General features: G+C 34.5%; 1 long non-coding RNA gene across 2 annotated transcripts in view; it reads left to right on the forward strand.

Moving 5' to 3' along the window:
* LOC136854914 (uncharacterized) overlaps positions 1–27,500 on the forward strand; it is a 71,304-nt gene that overhangs the window by 25,383 nt on the left and 18,421 nt on the right. The window contains exon 6 of one of the 2 annotated variants that reach the window (XR_010857832.1): positions 10,806–10,952. The exons of the other annotated variant lie outside the window; for it this stretch is intronic. This is a non-coding gene — a long non-coding RNA (uncharacterized lncRNA). The remainder of the gene's footprint in view (positions 1–10,805; positions 10,953–27,500) is intronic. 2 annotated transcript variants of the gene reach the window in all.

Genomic DNA, 27,500 nt, shown 5'->3' on the forward strand with positions numbered 1-27,500 from the left:
GTTCGGGGGGTTCTAACCTAGAATTCTTGCGAATACTAATCTAGGATTGTCAGGGTTTCTAGGTCCCGGTGGAGGACTACGCCCCAAGGACGTTGGCAGGGTTACAAATTTTTTTGTGTGTGTGTGTTTCACTTCGACCCAACTAGAAATGTTCGTCATTAGAAATGTTTTTTAATTTTTGTTTGCTTAACTCCTATACGTCTTTTTTAAGTTATTCTTGTCTCCCTTACGACATTAAACACCTTTTGATAACAAATCTTCGTAGGTGTATACTTCAACACCTCTTGGCAACATTAATTACTGGTTTAGTGAAATCACAAGAAGAAATGAAGTATTTAATTAAGGAAGGCATTAAACACATAAGGTGATGTTATCTTCAAGGAAACTATAAAGAAATATTCTCCAAACCGAGCTGATTATATGAAAGAAAACATAAAATAATTTCGGTTCTTATAAAAAAACCGATGAATGCGCGTGACGCTCAAGCGATTATTTGGGTTTTTATAAAACTTAAACCACTCTGAGTTCGTCATCATTTACTGGTTTTCTCAGGAATTTCTGATATTGTGGTTTTAGATATATCATGCTGTCACAGCCAGTATATTATTAGTGTCTAAAATTTAAGGCGTCTTGGTCAATGCATCAGTTCATAGATTTTCAATCAAGACAGAAGAGAAAAAAGCGGCAAAAGGTATAAAAAAAGTAGATATAAAATTAATGAAAGGAGAATCATAGCAAGAAAGATATCTCTGTTTATATTGTCCTTTCAACATAAAACAGATTTTATACAAAAATAATCGTCTGGACAAACGCAGAGATGAAGTCGTTCTTCAGAGAGAGAGAGAGAGAGAGAGAGAGAGAGAGAGAGAGAGAGAGAAGCAAACATACCATATAACCTTAGCAACAAGGAAAGCCACTTCCCCGCCATTTGCATTCAGGCAAGGCTTTCCTTTTTTTCTTTTTTTTTGATCACGAGGCAACAATACCTACTTCTCTTGCAGTTCTGTAAAAAAACAAATAAGGCGAAGAAAATTTTGTATTATTCATAGGACCTTTAACTATTTTCTTTATCCTCTCTCTGTTGTAAGTGTAATTGTCTTTCAGTAGGTAAATAAGGAATAATCATTCAGTTTTCGTGACCATATCCGGGTTGACTTTCAGACCATAAATCAGAATCGCGTTCGGGAACTTTTTCCTCTCTCTTCCTCTATTTATTCTCTTAAGAGAATAGACCAAGAACTCAAGAATAAGGAAATGAAAGGAAAAATACTGACGATGGTTTTTCATGATATATCACTTTTGGCAGCCCAAAAACTAAGTGACCTGGAGTAGCAAACGTTGGAGGTGGTGAAGATGGTGGCCCTCATAAGGCCACCGTGGGTATGTTCATAGAGCATGTCCCAATTAACTTTTCAAGTCAAGTTTCTCTTTACAGGCTTACAAAACTTTACTTGCTGAGAAATTCACTATATCCTGATAAACGGTTATGTAATAGAAATCCATAAATATATAAATAAACTGTATTAATATGCAAAAGATAAAACAACGTGGAACACCGTTGAGGTGGCCGAAAGTCTTTGTCGTTATCTTTTGCCTTTCAGTACAATTTACTTATATAATTGTGGAATTTTATTACATAATGGAAACTTGATTGCAACCAGATTGCAATATATTGCAGTTTATTGCAATTATGGAGTCGTAATCATGATCAGCGACCCATAATGCTATATACCTAATTAAACAAAGTATTTTTTACGAGAGTACTGGCCTACTAATACCCTTTTCTATCCCAGGCCTGAACAATGCAAGACAAAAATGAAACAGAAGGAAGTATTCTATTCTTTAACCACGTGGGAAGCGATAGACTTCTCTGCCTCTTGAAGGAAGAAGGTTTATGAGTTTGTGAACACAGACACAAATAGAGAATTCCAGAGCATAGCTGTGGAAGGAAAGGAACAGTAACAGATAATGATAAGCGGGCTGCTGGCTCCCACAGAGTAAACGTAGAAAGTAATTCAAAATATACAAAAGAAATATGTTGTCACTAAAGATATTGTTCTGATTACTTTATGACGAAACAGTCGTCTGTAGATAAGAAACATATTAGCGTTAAATAATAATAATAATAATAATAATAATAATAATAATAATAATAATAATAATAATAATAATAATAATAATAATAATAATAATAATAATAATAATAATAATAATTATAATAATAATAATAATAATAATAATAATAATAATAATAATAATAATATTATTATTATTATTATTATTATTATTATTATTATTATTATTATTATTATTATTATTATTATTATTATTGTCGAAAAATATTCCATAAGCATGTTTCTCTATATTTCCCAGAAAAAAATTATCCCTTTCTTGGTCATTTGGAATGAGTAATTAGCGGTAAACACACAGCTGTAAAAGCACGTTCACTGATTGTGTTGGTAAATAATACATGAAGATTTTTTCCAATAATATGCAGAATGTAGTCAAAATTCTTTCTGACCTCCATTGGTTGTTTTATCTGATAAAATATAGAAAAAACCTATCATGAAAAAGAGTTGTACAAGGTCATTAGTAGGAACTATTGGCGATTAGAACATTGAAGACACAAAACATGTAATGATTAATTTTCAAGAGAATACATCCCTATGCTTCCCATTAATCAACAATAAAAGCTTGATGACAACTCAGAAAATTAGGAAATACCAAGAAAGGCCAAGAAATTAAGACACAAAATTAAACATGAGGCCATAAATAAACTTGCTAATGAAAAAAATGACCCCTCGAGAGAATTTTTGTGAGAGTTCAACACTAATTCTCTACTTCCCTTCCCATGTCTAAAAAGAGGAGGCCTTTTACCAACATGGTATTAATATAACGGATTATAAATCTAGGTCACATATTTCATACATGGGTGAAGACGGCCTTGGAGCTTTCTCCTTACGGAGATTACTGGCAGGTGTCCAAAAGAATATAAGCCCTTACCTTCCGTCTTTGTGTCTGCTCGTAAACGCGCACACAGACCCACACACACACATACACACGCATAACACATATATACATATATATATATATATATATATATATATATATATATATATATATATATATATATATACATATATATATATATATATATATATATATATATATATATATATATATATATTGTATGTATCTAAACTGTATATATATAATACACATACTTATTTATGTATATATTGTCACGAAGTGTTCCAAGTATCTGGATATTACACAACTAATCACAGAATTCAAAAATTTACCTCACTTCAGCCAGATACCTGAATTCTCATAACAATAAAAATTACGACTGAGTACTCTAAAGGCAACAGTGATCCCTTAAAAAGCTTATTAATCACGTAGAAAAATCAAACTAAGCTGATCAAAACAAGTGTGAGGTATCAACAATTAAACAAGAAATATATTAGAGCAAAAGGGCATCACTCTATCAAACAACTTGAACTGTTTCCCTGGTCTTAATTCACTTCAGCAAAACCAAAGGAACAAAACGTCTTTATCACTTTGCATTATGCACACAAATAATCCTATTCACTGGTGGTCAATAAACGAAACACTTTTTTTTATATTAAATACAAAAATTTATTTTCAAATTCGAAATTTATAATTAGAATTCACAATCCGAAAAAATTACTATTATTTGAAAACAACACAATTTGATTAATTCTTGAGTTAAATTACAAAGGTTAAGTTATCAAAAATTAAATCAATAAAGCAAAATTTAAACTATCAAGAATTACACAAGATTTGAAAAGAAAATCTTAGTAAATGGAAATTAAATCAAGTATGCGATTTTAAATTACCAAGAAATATTTAAAATGCTAAGTAAATAAATGTTAAATCACCAATATACAAAATGTGAAAAATCAAGAGATTGCAAACATAAGAACACACAAAAACACACAAAAAATTTACCAAAATAATTTCACTATGCAAAAATTTCTCAATATACCTTATTATACCATGGTAATAATAAGTGAATTCACTTTACCTTACACAAGCTTGTGAAAACTTTTGCAAAATTACCTGAAATGCAGCTGCTTGCGATTCACAAAATTTTTTTGTTAGGCGCCGTTACACACTTTTCCTACATTCAGATCTCAAAAGCTAAGATTAATACCAGTGACCACACAAATATTTTATGTTAGTAATTTCTATCTTTTGAAGAAAGAGAGAGAGAGAGAGGGAATCACACAAATGGTCTCTAAAATCAGAATGAACAAATTTTTGGATTCCAGTTAGAAATGAAACAATCAGACGATGTCAGAACAATACATAATCAGAGCAATGCAACCTTACAAAACATGACGTAATCAATTGAGATATGTGCATTTACTCTCACAAAGGCATACACGATTCGAGCAGAATATCATGTGGGAGGAAGCTCTTTACAAAATCTCAATACAACCAAAACGGACGGCAGCTGGCAGCCACAAATGGTACGATTTCAAAACGAGACAAAGAACCAAAGTTGGTTTTCAGAACAGTACATGAAACATTGCGAAATCATTTGTCTCATCTTTTTCTCATATGAGACAAAACCTTACACAACTTGATTGCCATTCCATCACTTGTTAATGCATTATCTTTCACAATGACAACTGAACCAAAACACGACATACGAAATCATGAGTACAGAACACATGTTGCTGGGAGACAAAATGCGCAATCACATACTATGTTATTAATTCTAAATTACGCTGTTAATTTATCTAAATCATTAACTCTTTTGAGATCTGACATTACACTACATACGATATTTCAACAATTATTATTACTACACAGAACACATTATAACTAGAATAGTAAATATACCAAAACTATGGAATCATATATATACATATTAAAAGGCAATATCATGAATATATATATATATATATATATATATATATATATATATATATATATATATATATATATATATACATATATATATATATATATATATATATATATATATATATATATATATATATATATATATATATATATATATATATATATGTATTCTATAAATCTTATATAATTATAAAAGTGAATGTTTGTATGTAAGTTTGTTTGTATATTTGTGCACTGTAGACATCTGAACCGCTTGATTGATCTAGAGAAAATTTGGCACTTGGCCATCATTTGACCCAATTTAGATAATCAGGTAGGTTTCAAAACCGACCCACCGCCCCCTTCCCCTTCCCCTTCCCCTTCCCCCATCTCTCTTCCCCCTTCCCCTTGCAACTTATGTGGTAAATAAACTCTACCGGTTTATCATACCTCATTTCATGCACTGGAGAACATATAGAAATATATTATTGAAAATGCTTTTCAGTCACCACAGTAATACCTGGATACAAGGGACAGAGAGCACAGTAATATCTGGATGAAAGAGGCAGTCACCACAGCAGTATCTGGGTAAAAAGGGCAGTCACCACAGTAATACCTGGATAAAACGGACAGACAGCACAGAAATACCTGGTTAAAGGTGACAGACAGCACAGTATTACCTAGATAAAAGGGACAGTCACCACAGTAATATCTGGATAAAAGGGACAGTCACCACAGTAGTACTTGGATAAAAGTGACAGACAGTACAGTAATACCTGGTCAAAGGGGACAGACATTACAGTAATACCTGGTTAAAGGGGACAGACAGCATAGTAATACCTGGATAAAAGGACAGTCACCACAGTGATACTTGGACAAAAGGGACAGACAGTACAGCAATACCAGGTTAAAGGGAACAGTTATCACAGTAATGCCTGGTTAAAGGGGACAGACGGCATAGTAGTATTTGGATAACAGGAACAGTCACCACAGTAATGCCTGGATAAAAGGGACAGTCACCACAGTAATACCTAGTGAAAGGGGACAGACAGTACAGTAATACCTGGTTAAAGGGGTCAGACAGCACAGTAATACCAGTTTAAAGGGGACAGACGGCATAGTAATACCTGGATAAAAGGGACAGTTACCACAGTAATACCTGGATAAAAAGGACAGACAGCACAGTAATACCTGGTTATAAGTGACGGGCAGCATAGTAATAACTGGATAAAAGGGACAGACAGCACAGTAATACCTGGTTAAGGGTGTCTGACATCACAGTAATACCTGGATAAAAGGAAAGTCACCACAGTAATACCTGGATAAAAGGGAGTCACCACAGCAATACCTGGATAAAAGGGACAGTCACCACAGTAATACCTGGATAAAAGGGACAGTCATCACAGTAATTTCTGGATAAAAGGGACAGTTATCACAGTAATACCTAGTTAAAGGTGACGGACAGCATAGAAATACCTGGAAAAAGGGACTGTCACTGCAGTAATACTTGGTTGGACAAATTAGCAGTCACCACAGTAATACCTAGTTAAAGGTGACAGACAGCACAGTAATACCTGGATAAAAGGAACAGACAGCACTGTAATACCTGTCAGTTCACCCATGACTGTTCAAAGGGTGAACCTTCTCATGAAAAAAGTAGAACTGCCAGTTGGACCGTCGACACAAACCCCTCTCCCTCTCCCCTCCCCTCCCCTCTCCCTTCCCTATACCAACCTCCTCCCCCTCCTCCCTCCCCAACCCTTTTCCTTTTCCCTCCCCCCTATATGTCGACTGTAAGTCAGAGTTTTCCCGGGCAGTGCTGGGTTGGTCATCTAGTATGTGTGTATGTATATATATGTATAATACATAAATTGTCATCACAGTGACATTCTTCATATTCACGTTTTTCATATTCACTAATAAGCAACAAAAGTTTAATACCCAATTCGTTCTACCTTGGAAATAACACTGAGGGGAATTATAATTGATAAATGATCCGTCACTTGGGAGATTCGAACTCCCGACTGTGAAAACCTCCAACTTCAGTGACAAGTATTTTTACTACTGTGCTTTCAAAAGAGGTATAAGTTGATACCGACTCTGCCTAACTTATGCCCATTGAATGCAAGGTTTTGTACTTAGAACTGATATCCGCCCACGTCCCCTGATGACAGCCTACATTCGATGAGCATATGTACAGCAGAGTTGGTATCAACTTTGCCCTTATATTACTGACATACACGTCTTTTCCTTAACATGTTCCTGCGATAACTTATCACGTTTCCCTAGTTAATTTTTCATTAACTGCATTTCAAACACTAGCCTTTATTTCTTCATTATACCTCCAATACCAGCATCCCATTGCAGACTGTTTTTATTGCTTCCCCTACCCTCCTATACCCTCAGTCATTCCATGATGATTCTTTGATCCTATTCTTGATTTTTGTTTGTCTCTTTCAATTCAGGGTCCTTAACCCTAGCCGTTATTCAGTTTATTCTTTCCTTGTCCTTGTATCCTGTTCTTAATTCTCTCTAATCTGGCTCATTTGACTTAGTTACTTTCACAGGCGCAATTTCAATCCTGCCTCTCAGGTCAAAGTGTCTAGCTACTTTAACTTTGGCCTCAGTCCACTCCTTTTGATAATAATCAGATACACTTTTGCTAACAATCAAATATACTTTCATACACTCCTATTGGGAATAAACAGATATACCTCCATCCACTCCTTTGCTAAAAATCAAATATACCTCCATCCACTCCTTTTGCTAATAAATAAGTAAACCTACATCCACTCCTTTTGCTGATAATCAGATATACCTCATTCCACTCCTTTTGCTGATAATCAGATATACCTCCATCCGCTCCTTTTGCTAATAAAGATACATATCTCCATCCACTTATTTGGATAGTAACCAGATGTACATCCACCCATTCCTTTGGCTAGTAATCAGATGTACTTGCATCCACTCCTTTTGCTAATAATCAATTATATCTCCATCCACTCATTTGGCTAGTAATCAGATGTATCTCCATCTACTCCTTGTGCTGATAATCAGATACATCTCCATCCATTCCTTTTGCTGATACTCAGATATACCTCCATCCACTCCTTTTGTTATAATCAGATATCTCTCCATTCACTTTTGGGAATAATGAGATATACTCCATCCACTCCTTTTGTTAATAATCAGCTATATCTCCATTCACTCCTTTTGGCAATAATCAGATATACTCCATCCACTCCTTCTGCTAATAATCAGATATATCTCCATCCACTCCTCTTGCTAGTAATCAGATGAATCTCCATCTATTCCTTGTGCTGATAATCAGATATACCTCCGTGCACTCTCTTTGCTAATACTAATAATCAGATATACCTGTATTCATTCCTCTCCTCTTATTAATAATCACTCTTATTAATAATCCACTCTTCTTGTTCTATTGCATTCTGTCAGCTTGTCTATCCTTCTACTCTGCACTAACACCTAACCTAAAAAAAAAAAAAAAAATAGAAAGAACTCATTTCCTCACTAATTTCTCTTTTCCACTGGTTCTTATGAGCAACTATTTAGAAACAAGTTTCTTACATATTCTCTTCTTTCTAATTCACTCCAGCAATACCTACCAACTACAATGAATGCGATGAATAACCCACAGTTTTTTCCAGTCACCATCCAAAAATAAAAAGAAAATTTTTCTCCTCCATGTTTTTAAAAACTTTCAGATTAGCTGACCCTGAGTTTTGGAAAAGAGAATTCAGATTTTAATTTGGCGTCTCCTATTTATGAAAAAGCAAAAAGTCCATACTGCCCTAAAATGGAAAACTGCAGTATCTGCAAAATTTTCGGAATTGAGATAAGCAATCTATTGGGTTCGTGAAGCACCAATACACAAGTTACTGCAGTTTCAGAGTGATACTTCAATGCTTTATTTAGGGAGTCCCATTTGCACAGTACCTGCAAAATCAGTAGCAAGGCAAGGGAAAACTGCAGTATCTACCATTTTTCTCAGTTTTGTATTTTTGCAGATACTGCGGTGTTCCATTTTAGGGCAGCATAAGTTTCCGTATGAATCAGGATCTGACTAGACAAGTTGAGAATCATAAAGTAGGTCTTTTCATACCTCGGTAAATTCAGGACGCAAAACAAGCGGCGTTTGCTTTTCTTTTAGCAGATCCAGTCACGTCAATAAAGGCGTTCGTGTGTTTGCTGGCGAATCTGTTCGCTCCCATTATTCGATTGTTTGGTGTTTTGCTGCATGATTTTCCGTTACCGGATTTTCACTCTCGCCCCGTGGACGCTTTAATTAATGCATATTCCTCTTTCTTCTTTCTTGTACTTATGAATGCGACTGGATGGGTGCCCCTTCAAGAGTAATCTCACAGGGGAATTACTAGTGTGTCGTTTTTGCTTAATTGTCGTTACCATAATTCACTTCGATAAATATAACCAGCGAATTAATTTTTGAGATGCACACGAAATCTGTTTCTAAAGTCCTTTTTTGAATAACTTATAAACAGTGAATATCATTCATGCGTATATGAGTAAAGCAGATTAAATTATTAGCTAAATAGGTTAACAGAATACTTGACTCAAGGGTAACGGGACCAAAAGAGGTGAAGCAAGTAAAATATGCGCCGAAGTTTCTTCGGCGCAATCGAGTTTTCTGTACAGCCGCTATAGCGTACAATCAAGGACACCGAAAATAGAGCTATCCTTCGGTGGTCTCAGTATAATGATGTATGAGCCCCGGTGGTGGCCTATCCTATATCGTTGCCAGAAGCACGATTATGGCTAACTTTAACCTTAAATAAAATAAAATCTACTGAGGCTAGAGGGCTACAATTGGGGTGTTTGATGTTTGGGGGGTGGATGATCCGCATACCAATTTGCAGCCCTCTAGCCTCAGTAGTTTTTAAGATCAAAGTGCGGACAGAAAAAGTGCGGACAGAAAAAAGTGCGGACAGAATAAAGTGCGGACGGACAGACAGAGCCGGCACAACAGTTTTCTTTTACAGAAAACTAAAAAAAACCATACAAGTAATTTTTGGCAAGAAACCTATTTCCTAGGGATCAGTTCCCAATTTCATGATGGTTTTGGGCAATGGGGTTAGCTTTCTATGATGCATAGGGACGAAAAATAGTTTCGACCGGTTTAGCCTCAGTAGACGATTTTGTCAGGTGTAATATATATATATATATATATATATATATATATATATATATATATATATATATATAGTATATATATATATATATATATATATATATATATATATATATATATATATATATATATATATATATATATATATATATATATATATATACATACAAAGCTACAAATGTCGATGTAATATACAATTCGCTGTATCTCGGGAAAAACTTACACCCTAGGGGGGATTAAAATTCCCCTGCAGTATAGTGAATTGAATATCAAACGATATTAGTGGCTTTATATTTGTAATTATTATATAAAAGCTGCGAGAAAACAGGTGACCAAAATTCACATATCTATGTATATATATATATATTTACATATATATACATACAGTATATATGTGTGTATATATATGAACATATATACATATATATATATATATATATATATATATATATATATATATATATATATATATATATATATATATATATATATATATATATATATATATATATATGTGTATATATATATATATGTATATATATATATATATATATATATATATATATATATATATATATATATATATATATATACATACATTGTACCGTTATACAAAAATCATAACGGTACAATGACGATGAACACTTGGGTACGATAACATTTCTATGCCTGCGAGTATTAAACTTTAATATAAAAAAATAAGGCATCCAAGATGATATCCACAATTTGTTGACTGTAGGCAGATCATCTCATGACTTTCCAGAATTCCGGATGATGACGTCTACCGAAAGAATCCTTGTCAAAAGCTGAACGCATCTCGTCGTCAGCAGACGAAGTCTGTGAAGTCAGCACATTACTCCGTGATCGTAGGATGAAACTTACTTGGAGATACGGCACTTTCTGATCGTAGGTACGATACTTCGTAAAGTTTGCGGGTTATCTATTTTTTTTTATTATTCGAAACCCTTTCATTTCTTACTGATTAAATTTTTTTTTTCTCAAAGAAATTCTGCAAGTACTCACATCCGTATCTGTTGGGTCAATAGGAAAGGAACTTGTTTCGTAGATGTACAGGAATTTTTTTCAAATTTGTTCTGGTAGATTTGATATTTTTGCTTCAGGAACGAATCTTCGTTTCTCTTTACGGGTATGTAATATAAAAATGTTTGAGGGAATTTTTTTTTTTTTATTAATTTTTTGATTAACATTGATGCCTTGCGTGAATTACTTTTTATTGAAGTCAAAATAGATTATTAGGAAAGTTATATGCATATATATATACACACAATATATATACATATATGTATATATACATATATATATATATAAATATATATATACATATATATATATATATATATATACATATATATATAATATATATATATATATATATATATATATATATATATATATATATATATATATATATATATATATATATATATATAGTATATAGCTAAAATATGTTTACCTTCCAAGAAGAAGTTTCCCGAATCTCTCTAAAAAAGAATAGAAAACCCGTACGGCATAAGTAGGACGGAATACCAATATTTGTGCGGTAGAATCATGCATTGACCTTAAAATGAACGTACACGTGCCGGCGGTCCTCAGAGTACCTCCAAAAATATTTTGGTAATTTTCCTTATTTGCTCACATGGTTTCAGCATTCTGCAAAAGAAAAATATTGATATGGCTATTGTTCTATCCGTCCGCACTTTTTCTGTGCTCCCTCAGATCTTAAAAACTACTAAGGCTAGAGAGCTGCAAATTGGCATGCTGATCATCCACCATCCACTCATCAAACATACCAAATTGCAGCCCTCTAACCTCAGCAGTTTTTTTTATTTTATTTAAGGTTAAAGTTCGCCATAATCGTGAGTCTGGCAACGGTGTAGTAAGATAGGCCACCACCGCCCCGTGGTTAAAATTTCATGGGCAGCGGCTCATACAGCATTATAACGAGACCCCGAAATATCTATTTTCGGTGGCCTTGATTATACTCTGTACAAAAAACTCGATTGCGCCGAGGAAACTTCGGCGTATTTTTTACTTGTTTCTTTTTATGAAGACGGAAGAAAAACGATTTCGCAACAAAGGGTTCCGAGTAACTTATCATCAAGGAGGACGTGCCATAAGTTCAGGCCCCTCATTCCCCAACCATTCGGCGGTTCGAGCCCACCTGTTGACAGTTCACTTATCATTTATGGATTCCCCATTGGTGTAGGTCGTTCCGAGGTTGAGTGAGTTTGATATTAAACGAAATTTGTAGCTTTATGTTTGCGATATATATATATATATATATATATATATATATATATATATATATATATATATATATATACATATATATATATATACATATATACATATATATATATATACATATATATATATATATATATATATATATATATATATATATATATATATATGTATGTATATATACACACACACACACACACACACACATATATATATATATATATATATATATATATATATATATATATAATATATATATACATATATACATACATCTAACTTGTTGCCAAGAAATTGTATATATATATATATATATATATATATATATATATATATATATACATGTAACTTGTTATAAGCAGTTATGTATATATATATATATATATATATTATATATATATATATATATATATATATATATATATATATATATATATATATATATGCATATATACATACATCTAACTTGTTGCCAAGAAATATGTTATGGGTACGTTAAGTGGATGACATTTTCTGCTCGTGGCCACTAGAAAGGAATGTAAAAACAGCTTTCTAAATAGACTAAATAAACTGGTACCCTCCATAAAATTTTGCCCTGAGATATAAGGCGGAAAATTGCCCGAAATGCTTTAAAGGGCGTTGCAGGTCAGTAGCCCCGAAATGTCAGATCAAGCGCTCGACGATATAAGTGAAATTGCAGGCAATCTGAGGTCTCCAGACAGTTTTGCCGAAATTGCTTTTTATAAAGTCGGGAAAACTCTTTACGGTCTGACGAAAACTCACGAATTTGAAAACAAAAACTTTCTAGCGATTCATTTTCGTATCTGTTTTGATAAGAATGTCGAGACTGGTCAAGCCGCTATGTGTTAATGTTGTTAAAACGCTCGAGTCAATTAGAAACACGCCGATAAGAAATGATCAAAGATAAAGAACGTAATGAAAGACATAATGTTTGAAAAGGAAACATGTCAGATCGATTATTTGTACGCATGAATAACACCAGTCATAGTATTAACTGAACCGGATACAAGGAAATTGTTTTTTACAGGGCATCTGGTGGAAGGAAATTTAGTGTGGGCTAAATATTAATTAATAACACCATTTTAAAACAATTGTCTGCTATGTTTATCTTGCCACGAAGTCTTCTTGTGACTTTTCTTGATGTCCTTAACTTTCCCTTTCTTCAGTGATTTGATGCAATACATTTTTACCTCCGTGTATCATTCTTTTAGAAGTTGCTGCTGCAACTGAATGAGACGAAACCATTCAAGATTCATGTCTTCTGTTTCATTATTTCCTTGCGGTGCTTTGCCTTTCGTATGTCTTGGTGATTTCAACCCTATATATATGTATATATATATATATATATATATATATATATATATATATATATATATATATATATATATATATATATATATATATATATATATATATATATATATATATGCGAACACAAACACACACGTTTATATGTATACACACATATACATTATATATATATACTGTACATATGTATATATGTATGTATACATACATACATATATATATATGTATATATATACATATATATATATATATATATATATATATATACATATATATATACAATATATCAATATATATCATTATAAATCATATTTGTAAAAGTATACATATACAACTTAATGTAAAACAGAAAGGGGGCCAAATAAACTTCACAAAGGAAACATCATATCACTGACTAAAACATAGATAAAACGAGAGAAAAATAAGGCCGCGAAATGAAACTGACAAACAAAACACCAACCAAAAACCTTTTCATAACAAAATGTAAAAAGGTGCAGCAAAGTCTCCGTCACTACTGGGTACAAGTTCGATCAAAAACAGGAGTGAATTATCAAGACAAGATTTCTCTGGAAGAATAAATAACCCTTTCTCTAAATGTATTGTTGCGTTTTCTTCTTCTTCTTCCTCTTCTTCTTCTTCTTCTTCTGGACCGAAGGTGGGCAGTGGCTACGAGTTGACGCCATCTGAGAGTATGTGGGGCAGCGAGTTTTTACGAAGAAGCGAAACTCCCGCACGTTTTTTGTTTTTCTCCCGATAAACTTCTGGGAAAAGAAATCGGCGACCCATGCAGATAATTTTTTTTTTCTTTAACAGTGCTTTATACGAAATGAGATGACGATGATCGCCATGACATTTGCAGTGGTATGTTGTTACAAAACGATTAAAAAGGAGGAGGAGGAGGAGGAGGAGGAGGAGGAGGAGGAGGAGGAGGAGGAGGAGGAGGAGGAGGAGGAGGAGGAGGAGGAAGCTGGCTGTAAGATCTTCAAGATCAGATCAAGTCCAGGAGTTACTCCTCTCATTTTACGTAATGGACGCTGACGATCGAATCCTTCGGCTAGGATCTTCGTCCAACACACAGGACGAGGATGACCGTGGCCTTAACCTCGCTTCATTTCTCTCGGCATTCCTTCAAACATCCTAAAGTATCCTAAAGAATCAGTTATGTCTAGAAAGACGCAGCATGTACGACAGAATGAAACGCCAGCTCTAAAATTTATTGTACTATCGAAACGAATTCCTAGCAACAATAAACAAGTAAAATATGCGCCGAAGTTTCTTCGCCACAATCGAGTTGTCTGTACAGCCGCTACAGCGTATGATCAAGGTCACCGAAAATAGATCTGTCTTCCGGTGTTCTCGGTATAATCCTGCATGAGCCGCGGCCCGTGAAACTTTAACCACGGTCCGGTGGTGGCCTGTCCTATATCGTTGCCAGACTCACGATTATGTCTAACTTTAACCTTAAATAAAATAAAAACTACTGAGACTAGAGGGCTGCAATTTGGTAAGTTTGATGATTGGAGGGTGGATGATCAACATACCAATTTGTAGCCCTCTAGCCTCAGTAGGCTTTAAGATCTGAGTGCGGACAGAAAAAGTGCGGACGGACAGACAAAGCCGTCTCAATAGTTTTCTTCTAAAGAAAACTAAAATGACAGACACAAAGGAATTTGTATCAATAACAGGATCACTCAGTCCATCATTGATAAAGACATGAAGAAGACCCATTATAATGATGAGGATGGTAATGATTATAACAATTAGAACGATTGCAGATAAGAAATGAAAGAAGCAAAAGATGTTTGGGTAACACCTACCGCATGGCAAATCCAAAATACCACCTTACTGGAGGAAATTTGAAGAAAGGTCAAACGGAAGCTTTCTTCCAGTGCTTGTGAAATTCGCAGGCAAGCTGCGGTAGTCAATCGCCTCAGACACAACCAGTCGCTTTGATTAAAAAAAAAAAAAGAAAATAGATAAATAAAAAGAAAAAGAGAAAGGGGAAGATGAGGAAGAAGAGGTTGTAAAAGAGAGTGCAGTCTCTGGAACATCTGATAGAAAGAAGTTTATAGCACGTGTGAGAAACATGGAGGCACTCTGTAAGAACACGTGATGGCGTTCCTGCTTTCGATAAGGTTTTAAAATAAAAGGTTAGATTAATTAGCAAGTTGTCCATCTTTTATCTTTCCAAAGGATCCAAGCTTTCCTTCCATTATGACTTTATAACTTCATATTTGTAAGTAGTATGTGCAACGTATGTGAAGTTTATGCATTTTTTTTCAGCATTAATCCTCTTCTTTAACAGAGGGTGGCATCTTCTCCTTCACCCTTCTAGCACTTGTGAACCATCCACTTTTTTCAGCAACCCTTTCACCTTCCTTTCCATATGACCAAACCATCTCAAAGCACTCTCGTCTTACCTTTTATCTATGATTAAAATTACACCAAGTCAACATTTCTTCTCATGACTCACGATTTCACTCATTCTTGCGCAACATATGCGGTGCAAGTAATCTGTCATCAGCTTCAGACCATTTTCTATCATTGTATTCAAGACCTATCATTTATTTCCATAAATGAGAGTTGGCTCAACAAATCCTTGCATACATTCCAATCTTGGCTTGTACAGACACTCCAGGTTTCCTCTTATCTTTTATCCAGCTACCCTCCTTCCTTCACTTGTTCTGCAGTTCATCTCTTCTCTCATGTACCCATCATCTGATATATTTACTAACAAACATCTATAGATATAAACTATTCCCATTCTTCCATAAAACCACATTAACTTTCATTGCTCCTTCTTGATTTTGCTTTTACCACTGTAACGTTCACCTTGGTTGCATTTATCCTGTTGAATCTGTGACCAAATTCTGTAAATTTACGTTCTCCAGATACTCTCTTAATATTTGGGTTTTTATCCAGGAACCAAATATTCTTTCTATTTCTTTTCCTATATGCACTTCTCAATTCCCTGTAATTAAACTCATTTGCATTACTCACCCTTACAGCTACATTTTCACCAACTTCAGCTTACATCTATCTTAACTTTAGCTTCAACCAAATAGTAATCAGATATACCTCCAGCAATCCTCCTTTCACATTTCATCCATCAACTTGATACTCCATCTACTCTTTAATAACACAAAATTTATCAACTCTTTAGCTCACATTTCCAAGCACATTTTCTCAAGATGCTCTCCATTTTCATAAATCCCCTATCACAACCACCCTCTCATGGTCACTAAACCCAGCAATGCAAAGATTTGTGCCTTCATAATAGGCTAAACTACGGTGTTCAGGAAGTAATTTTGGGATGAAGTTGCATACTCATCTTTAACCTGGCTGTGATCTGCTGTAGTCGATTTACCATCAGGTGCATTATCCACTGCTTTGGTCAAGAGAAACAAGTGAGATATTCCAAGGAATGGTTCAAGTGGTTTTTCCACCCAGAGTATCACTCTTAGGTCTCTAATGGTGAGGTAAGGTTAGTAAAATCTGAAATCCAGAGGTACATAGATGTGTTTGTGTGTGCATTCATGATCTGCTTCTCCAGACAATACTTATACACACTTCAGTCCAGTCCATATTGCTCTGCTTATCCTTCAAGCTACTCTCCTGCAAGTTTTAAATCTGTGCTTGACTAACTTCATACTGCTTTATTGACTAACTTCATACTGCTTTATTTGTAAACTTCAGAACATATGTTGGGGGTCAGGTGTTTAACCAGCCAGTATTCAGGAACCTTTGATACTTTCGTCTTGCTTGGAAACATTGTATCTGGTCTTCTGGCTCATCCAGTAAAGTTTTCTTTAGACCTAAAATGATTTTGAAACCAAAGAAAAGATGCTGATGAAACCTCTCTTCATATTCTCGAGTCTTTAACTGTCAAAATAACAGGCTTCATCACTGAACAGCCAGTCTTCTACTGGTTGTAACTAAAGATGTTTCTCAGTTCACTGAGTGCTCTTCTTGGTCACTCAGTTTCTATACTTCGAGGCGTTAGCTCGGTATTAGCCTTATGCTAATGTTTGCAGCTTACATATTCATTCTAATTTCATATTAATGGTCTTTACTGAGTAACAATTATTGATCTCAATCGCTGTAACTTTTGTATTTTAAACCTGGTGATGGAGTAATTCTTCGAAATTGCCACAAATAATTTTGACCAGAGAATAAGTTGAGATAAACTCTGCTGTACACATTCCTGTATTCCTGTCGTATTCAGATTCCATACTTAGGGCTGATATCAACCCATCTTCACCACAGTATCTGATTGGTAAGTTTGCAACCTGTGGCTAATTATGAAATTTTGTCACTTACAAGCATGTGATTTTTATGCTCAAATATTAAACGACAAACATAACTTAAAATGGAATTAGCTAGACTTGGAGAGTAACACACAATTGTGTATATATACATACATACACATATATATATATACACAGTATATATATGTATGTATATGTTAATTTTAATCACATACACCATGACGTTTATTACATTCATAAAAATTAAGTTACAAAAGTCGTTTAACATCCAATTCTCTGCCCCTGGGATATCACCGAAAGTAAAGAGAATTGGGTATTAAGTGATATTTGAAGCCTAGTGTTTGTGAATATATATATATATATATATATATATATATATATATATATATATATATATATATATATACTGTATATATATATACAGTATATATATATATGACTGAAATATTTTCTATTAAAACAGAATTCCATTAAATATAAGAAGCCCATTAAAACGCCAAAAATGTGGAAAGTAAAGGCCATATTTCAAAGATCAAACTGTCTCTCCTCAGGCAAGTAGTGAATCACTACTTACCTGAGGAGAGACACTTAGGTCTCTGAAATATAGTCTTTACTTTCCACATTTTTTATTTTTATGGTCTCCTTGTATTTGATTTGTATATATATATATATATATATATATATATATATATACAGTATATAAATATATATATATATATGTATATATATATATATATTTATATTTATATATATATAATATATATATATGTATATATATATATATATATATATATATATATATATATATATTATATCTGTATATATATTTATATATCTGTGTGTATATAATATAAAATGTAAACAGAATCTATGGCCATGAGGAAAGTGAAGCAACGGAGTGCATTTCTCAGTCATGCTACATAAAAGAGAAACAATGATTACAAATAAAACGCGATTTCCTAAAAAAAAGAATAACAACTAAGAAAAAAGAGAAATGAAACAATATTAGTCCATACGAGCTGTCCTGGATTAAACTCAGGTGGAGGACTAACCAAAAAGAGGCTGAGACATTAACAAGAACTACTGATAATCTTAGAGTCTCTTTCAAGTCTCCACTGGAACATCTTGTTCAGAATGGGGTCAGGCGTATATAGACCCAGACTTGAAATTAATAGCATTTTCATTTGTTAGCTGTATCAGTGCATATTCCAAGATTTTCCTCCAGAGAGTTTTATTAGTTTTCTGAAAAGAAAACTATTGTGCCGGCTTTGTCTGTCCGTCTGCACTTTTTCTGTCTGCCCTCAGATCTTAAAAGCTACTGTGACTAGAGGGCTGCAAATTGGTAGGTTGCTCATCCACCCTCCAATCATCATACATACCAAATTGCAGCCCTCTAACCTCAGTAGTTTTCATTTTATTTAAGGTTAAGGTTAGCCATAATCGTGCTTCTGGTAACGATATAGGACAGGCCACCACCGGGCCGTGGTTAATGTTTCATGGGCCTCGGCTCAAACAGCATTATACTGAGACCACCGAAAGATAGATTTATTTTCGGTGTCCTTGATTATGCGCAGTAGCGGCTGTACAGAAAACTCGATTGGGCCGAAGAAACTTCGACGCATTTTTACTTGTTAAATTTTATTATACTATATAACTAAGCGACCAGTGAATTATAAGTGGTTTTCCACTTAGGTGTTAAAAAAGAGCATTATTCTTTTGGCTATTCTAATCTATTATTCATGTTAATTCATTCTGACACTCAGTTCCTAACTTGTTTGGCCGTAATCGAATGAATTCAGGAGTCCCCTCAAGACAGAGGTGACTGGCTGGCGAATTAGCCCTTTGGCCCTCGAATTATTACTGATTAAACTTCTATGTAAGAGTATCAAGAGGATGATGTTGTGGTTGCAAAAAATCGTTGTCTTGTCTTTTCTCGGGAGCCACCCCTTGTTAGGGAAAAACTGAGAGAGAGAGAGAGAGAGAGAGAGAGAGAGAGAGAGAGAGAGAGAGAGAGACGATGTATGCAAAGAGTAGTTTCTTGTGGCGAATGTGTAACAGCAGGAGGAAAGGCTTCTTTTTACCGATTTTTATATATTTATTCTTTTTTCAATTTTGGAAACCTCATCCCTTACCCTTCCCCTGGCCTTGTACAGTACGAATTGACCCACCAAGGTCCCTACAGGGTTTCCAACCCTTAGGCCACCCTATGTACCTATTCACGAACTACAAATTGGTAGTCATAGTTTATCTAACAAAAAACCAAATTGATCAGGCAAGAGAGAGAGAGAGAGAGAGAGAGAGAGAGAGAGAGAGAGAGAGAGAGAGAGAGAGAGAGAGATTCCAAAACGACGGAAAAATGTAGGCCATCGAAGCACCCTTACAAATCGTAACACGAAAGCCTACGCAGCGGTGTTGGATGGGAGTCTGTGCGTAAGATATGATCTCGCTTGCTTTAAGCCCCGAAGAACCTTCTCGTTGCATGAGACTGCCGTTCGGAGATATTCGCCATGACTTGCGAAAACAAGGAGGAGCTTTCTTTTTGGGGGCCCGTCTTCTCTTGGCCAGATTTGTAGCGATGAATTGTTTTGATTTCTCTTTCCTCCCTCCCCCTCTTTTTGGTGGTAAGTTTTTTTGAATTCCAAGGTTTTGCTCGAATCTCTCTCTCTCTCTTTTCCATATTTATATATATATACGAGTATATATATATATTATATATATATAATATATATATATATATATATATATATATATATATATATATATTTATGTATATATATATTTATGTGTGTATATATACATATATATATTTATGTGTATATATATATATATATATATATATCTCAGGACAGTGACAAGGGAGATAGTCGGTCATCTGTAGGTGGTATTTTGTTGCTGACGCGTTTCGTAACACTTTGTTTCATCAAGGCTAAAAAGAAAATTTACAAATTAAAATACATGGAATAAAACTAAACTTCAAGAGAGTCTCAACATGCTATATAAATATACATTAAAACAAGACAGTTCATAAAAAGCACCTTCTGAACTAAAAAGGTTGAAGACTGAATGACTAAAAGAGAAAAGAAGGCAAAAGGCTCCAAGCCAGATACAACTGAACAGAGGTGGTGTGTTGTCAACTTAGGAACTAGCTGTTTTATGAATAACGATTCCAAAATTAGCAGTTCGTGATGACTTGTTTGAGAAAACAGAGAGTCAGAATAATCAATACTTGTATTACATATATTTGAATGATTTCTGATATTAGAAAATTCTGGATTGGACAATCTGCAACCAGTACGGTGACTAACACCTTTATGTGAATCTGCTCTGACCCTCAGCAATCGTTTAGTCGATCCCACGTAAGTCCCCAAATTACATCTGGGGCATTTTTATATACGACTCTTTTTCATTATTGGGCAATTCTATCCCTTAAATTTAAAGGGACCTATTGTAAAGGTATTAAAATGACTTGCAACATGTTAAAATGTTTTTCTATTGCAGACTTCAGATTACTTCTAAATTTATCGTCTAGGACGTATGGGATAGCCATAGAGTTTCTTCCGTGGTACTGTACAATAACAGCCGAGTGAGATAGTTTCTTATTTAAGAAATTCTTGCAGTGTTTAAAGAAAACAAGATGAAACCAATTATCAGTAAAATATTTGTGCAAGAAAATTATTTCTTTATGATAAGAGTCCCAAGAAGAGGTTAGAGTATAAGCCCGAGGAGAGTAAAAATTGAATTTAGTTTAAAAATAATAACCTCTTCTTGGGACTCTATCATAAAGAAATAATTTTCTTGCAAATCGTAATATTTTACCTAATTGGTTTCATCAGTGTTGGATTTAAACACTCAAGAATGCGTAAATAAGAAACTATCTCACTGGCTGATAAGTACAGTACCACTTGAAACTCTAAGCTATCCCATACGTCCTCGTTTTAGAAGTAATCTGAGACTGCAATAGAAAACATTTTAACATGTTGCAAGTCATTTTAATACCAAAAATCCACTTACAATAGGGTCCCTTTAAATTTAGCTTTCTTTTTCGTCAGTCGTATATAAACATACTTGCCGTCTTCTCTTGGCCGAGAAACGATTGCTGAGGGTCAGAGCAGATTCACATAAAGGTGTTAGTCACTGTTTTGAGATTGTCCAATCCAGAATTTTCTAATATCAGAAATCATTCAAATATATGTAATACCCCTATTTTATTGGACTGTCATCCAAGTTTTTTTGGAATCGTTATTCATAAAACAGGTTTTGAACTCACACACTCTCTGTTCTTGTATCTCTCCTTTTTGCTGCTATATCTTTTAGTCATAGTCTTCAACCTTTATATATAGGTGCTATTTATGAACTGTCTTGTTTTAATGTATATATATATAGCATGTTGATCTTGAAGTCGTTAGTTTTATTCCATGTATTTAATTTGTAAATTTTTTATTTAGCCTTGATGATGTAACATATATTATAAATATATATATACCACCTACAGATGACCGACTATCTCCTATCACCCTATCCTGAGATATGCTGTGTATAAATATTGCGCCAACTACTTCTGTTTTATATATATATATATATATATATATATATATATATATATATATATATATATATATATATATATATATATATATATATCAGGTGTTTCGAAATTAGAGACCCCCTCCACAGAACATGAAGTTTTCTGCTATAGCCCATCTCCAAGTACATTATTTTAAGTTTCTATTAAGCTATTTTTCATTTTACATTTCTTGTATTTTCAGACTGAGTTATGGAGTTAGATGCAGCCATGGCTAACGACTTGGAGGAAATCAGATGGATTGACTGAATCCAGGCTATAACCTTTAGAGAGGGCAGGGATGCTGGCACATCCTTCATTTCACGTTCTTGAATAGCTAAATACATTAAAAGAGATGAATCCTTTGTTAAAAGAAACTGGAACAAAAATCCATATGACTGTCATCGTGAAAAGAGTGAGAATCTTGGAAGGCTTGAAGTCCTTTCTCAGGAGTAAAAAGACATCACAGCTGAGGCAGTGGGTAGACCAAGAAAGACTTTACGTAAATTGGCGCTTGAACTAGAAACAAAAAGGGGAAAGAAGAGAAGTTATAGTGCTGTATATCATGAGTTGAAAAAATCTGGTATGAAGCCATTTCATGTTATCAGCAAACCCAACATCACTCAGCAACAGAGAGAAGACCGTGCATGATTTTGTGGTTCATTTCTTAAAGATTGGGATGAAGCTGACTTTCTCCATGTTGCTGCATCAGATGAATTCTTCATTTACACAGTCAGGAAGCCAAATCATAAAAATGACATCATTTGGGCTGCAAAGTTGGATATCAGCAATGACGTGCTCTATCACCAAGTTGTGAAATTTCCTGAATGTTTGGGAATTTTTCTCTGTTTCACAGCCAAACAGCCAAATGAAAAAGGACAGTCATGGAATGGCAAATACTTCAGAGAAACTGTGCTTACTGGTGGAGTATTACCTTTCCTCAAAAATCCTGAAAATGTGTTATCTGTTGAAGAAGTCACATTTTTGCATGATAAGGCACCATGTTTCAAAGCTCTTCAGACACAGGAGCTGCTTCGAAACAGTGGTATTGATTTCTTCTCGTCAAGTGAATTTTCAGGTACCCCCCCTGACCTTAATGTGTGTGAAAACATTGGTAGTATCTTAAAGGATTGTGTTGAAGCGCTCACAGTGAACTATGATGGTATACCAAGCCTCGATGACCTGTGAAGAGAGGTGACCAAAGTGCTCAGGGAAATGGAGTTTGATCTCAGCTTTTTTGAGATTTGCTGAAATCATACCCCTCAAGAATGCAGGCTGTGGTACAGGCAGATGGGGGCCACACAAAATATTAAATACTCAGAGAAAAACTTAAATAAATACCTGTTCTGAATTACTTTTGTTTTTGTCCATATCAATTTTAGTTTATGCTGTAGAGGTCCAACAGTAGCTGGTGATGGAAATTTGGGTGTAGAAATTACACCGAGAGTGCAGGCTGGACGGAAAGATTGGAGAAAGATGTCGGGTGTCTTGTGTGACTGCAGAATCAACTTAAAGGTTAAAGAAAGAGTGTATAAGACAGTAGTGAGACCAGCTTTGATGTATGGAGCTGAAACATGGCCGGTAAAGAGAATGCAAAAGAAGAAATTGGATGCGGTAGAGATGAAAATGCTTAGATGGATGTGTAGAGTGACAAAAATGGACAAGATCAAGAATGAAAGAATAAGAGGAACTACTAAAGGTGTAGGACTATCAAAGAAGGCCCGGGAAAGAAGACTGCAGTGGTATGGCCATGTGATGAGAAGGGATGAGACATATGTAGGGAGGAGAGTGATGCAGATGGAGGTGCCCGGTGGAAGAGCTAGAGGAAGACTGGAGCGAAGGGGGATGGATGTAGTTAAAGAAGATCTGAGAGACAACAATTGTCAGAGGACGATGTGTTTCACCGAGCCAGGAAGAGGAAAGCTGTCAGAAACATCGACCCCACATAGAAGTGGGAAAAGATACAGAGAAAGATATATATACATATATGTGTGTATATATATATATATATATATATATATATATATATATATATATATATATATATATATATATATATATATATATATATATATATATATATATATATATATATATATATATATATATATATATATATATATATATATATATATATATATATATATATATATATATATATATATATATATATATATATATATATATATATATATATATATATATCTTCTTCTTCTTTTAATATGCTTTTTTCCCATTTTGCATGGGGTAAGCACGATGCCTTCTTTTGAAGGACTTTTGATTTGCCTTTGGGGTAGACCGTAGTCTCGATCGGCTGCCCTGCCTGACATCGCTTAGACCCCGGTAGCGTATGTTACATGTATCATGCCATACCCAACGCCCTTTCTCCCAGCATCGAGAAGTTGTTGCGCGGGTAGGTCGAGAGTTCGAGATGTGTGAGATGTTTATTATGTTTTTAGATGTTGTAGTGGCTTTGTTTTGTGTGTGTATTTAGTCTGTAACACCCATTTGCTTTTTAAGCAAACCTATACGTTGATTACATACATAATCCCAGGGTGTCTACACAGATAGCAAAGTGTCCGTCTCTCTGATCAGTCGGCTGCGGATTTGAACCTGCGCCACAGACCTCTACGAGGTCCAAAGCTGCTGCTGTAACCGACTGTGCCATCGAGGCTCCATTTAAATATATATATATATATATATATATATATATATATATATATATATATATATATATATATATACTTGTATAGAAATAATCAACACTATCTTGTATGGAACAGAAATAAATTTTTGACTTACATCAGGATCGAACCTAGGCCTTTCAATTGAAAAGCAAGGCCACTGCCAACTGAGCCACACAAGTCTTAAAAGAACATGGAACCCAAGTACCACTGTGCCTAAGATTTTACCTGGGCAGGCTAGCTGCCTCGCATACCAGCATGTTTTCCCCAACTTCCTGGTTTTGCTTGATTTTTTTTCCAATTCTCTTCATTCACGGCTTAATATATATATGTATCCACACAACACACAATATATATATATATATATATATATATATATATATATATATATATATATATATATATTTATATGTATATATACACACATATATATGTGTGTATGTGTGTGTGTGTTTTGTGTGCGAAATATTCATGTATAAAAAGGATTAAAAAATTTTTATGGAAGGTGATAAATATTATCTGCACATTTATTGTCACTGAGATAAGCATTGTTATATTTCCTAACTCTCATATAAATTTCGTTGTTTTCTTTATCTATATCCTCTTTTTAAGTATTTCATTTGTTGCCCGTAGTCCCTTTTCACTTTCTTCGATTCCTCTTCCTTTCCTCTATATAGTTCACTTTGTTTTCTTTTATTTAGTGGACAATTAAAGAATCGTTCTTTCACTTTATCATCTTGGAAAGCCAATAGTTTTTAATTATAATTTTGTTTAATCTGTAATGACTTGATTTTCCTTGACAAGTCTTAAACTTAATTTACGTGTTTCATTGGAGAAACAAGAGGCTTAGATGCCGTTTGGCATGGCACAATTACGCCGAACTAAAAGCCAGGCTCAGAAACTTTATTCTTCAGGTGAAAATGAATGCAATTTGGTTGTGAAAAAAAAAAACACTTTTGAAAATATTCAAGGATATATCCGCACATTTTGATGTATGCTCAACAGTTCTTCCTTTGCTTAAACCAGATGGCTGTCACTAGCTGTCCAAAGAGAGAGGCGGCCCTTTTGGTTGATGTGTTCAAGGCAGTATACCTCATTTCTGTTTTCGTGAAGCTAAAGTAACCAGCTGAGCTTTTTGGACCAATGAAATCAGGAATTTTTACTCAATTTTCATTGGCCGTGTTACTTTACTACTGGCAACTCATTTGAAATCCTGGGTGTCATTCGTGATTGCAAATTCACCTTTGAGAAATATATCCGGTTTACTCTTCTTCAGTGTATTAAAAAACTGGCACACTGAGAAAGTCTTTCGAGAATTTTGGAGACATTTCTATACAAATGACGAAGTTTTATTTCTTATATTCTTTCATGATTTGAAATATACTATTTCAGGGACGATTAAAAAAAATTAGCTTTGCATTTATATTTTCAGGAAAACATGTCCTTCTAAGGTTCCAACATTTCGTGACTATAAGCAAAGCATTTTGTTGTTATGTCTGAAGAAAGTCTGCATCCAGTATCCTAGTATTTGAGAATTTTATGTGATTTTATATGTTTTGTTAGCCATTAACTGAGAGAGAGAGAGAGAGAGAGAAGAGAGATAGAGAGAGTAGGTAAGGCATTGAAAGAAAAGGGAAGAAATCATTCACTTCAGAGAGAGAGAGAGAGAGAGAGAGAGAGAGAGAGAGAGAGAGAGAGTTAGTGTATGATGATAAACGAGAAGTATCGATGAAATTCGCTGACCCTAGGCTTCTTACAAACGAAGACAATCTCGTCAAGATAATTCCTTCTATCTTCATCATCCTTCCATCGAAAGGAATGAGGAAGCTTTCAAGATAATGTTACTCCAATCCAATCATAATGGTGCTAAATACGATATCTGATGAACAGACCAGAGGTTATGGTTCCCATTTCTCTGTTAACGGCGACGCAATACCTGCCTGAAGGTATAGCGAGCTAAGGCAATTATTAGTATTGTTTCTTTTCCATATAACTGCCAGCGGTTCGAATCGATTATTAGATGACGTAGTCACTGGATTGGAAGTTCTTAATTGTCTTAAACTGTGATTTTAGTCATCGGAGGTATCTTCACACGAATGACCTCATTGCCCCTAAAGAAGACAGAGAAAGCTGAACGACGTTTGAGCCGACAAATAGCTGGTATGTTGCTCTGGCAAATTACTCCAGCAGCCACCACTACCCAGGCCGCCCCCCCCCCTCTTTACATTCATCTGACAAGTCTCCCACCTTCTTTTCTTAGCCATAAATTGGTGTTAGTCTTAGGAGTTCAAACTAGAGAGATAGCTTAGCTTCACAGATCACTGACCGAGACAAGAGGAGTTAATGAACCT

The sequence above is a fragment of the Macrobrachium rosenbergii genome, chromosome 3 (assembly GCF_040412425.1).
Source record: "Macrobrachium rosenbergii isolate ZJJX-2024 chromosome 3, ASM4041242v1, whole genome shotgun sequence".
NCBI lineage: Eukaryota > Metazoa > Arthropoda > Malacostraca > Decapoda > Palaemonidae > Macrobrachium > Macrobrachium rosenbergii.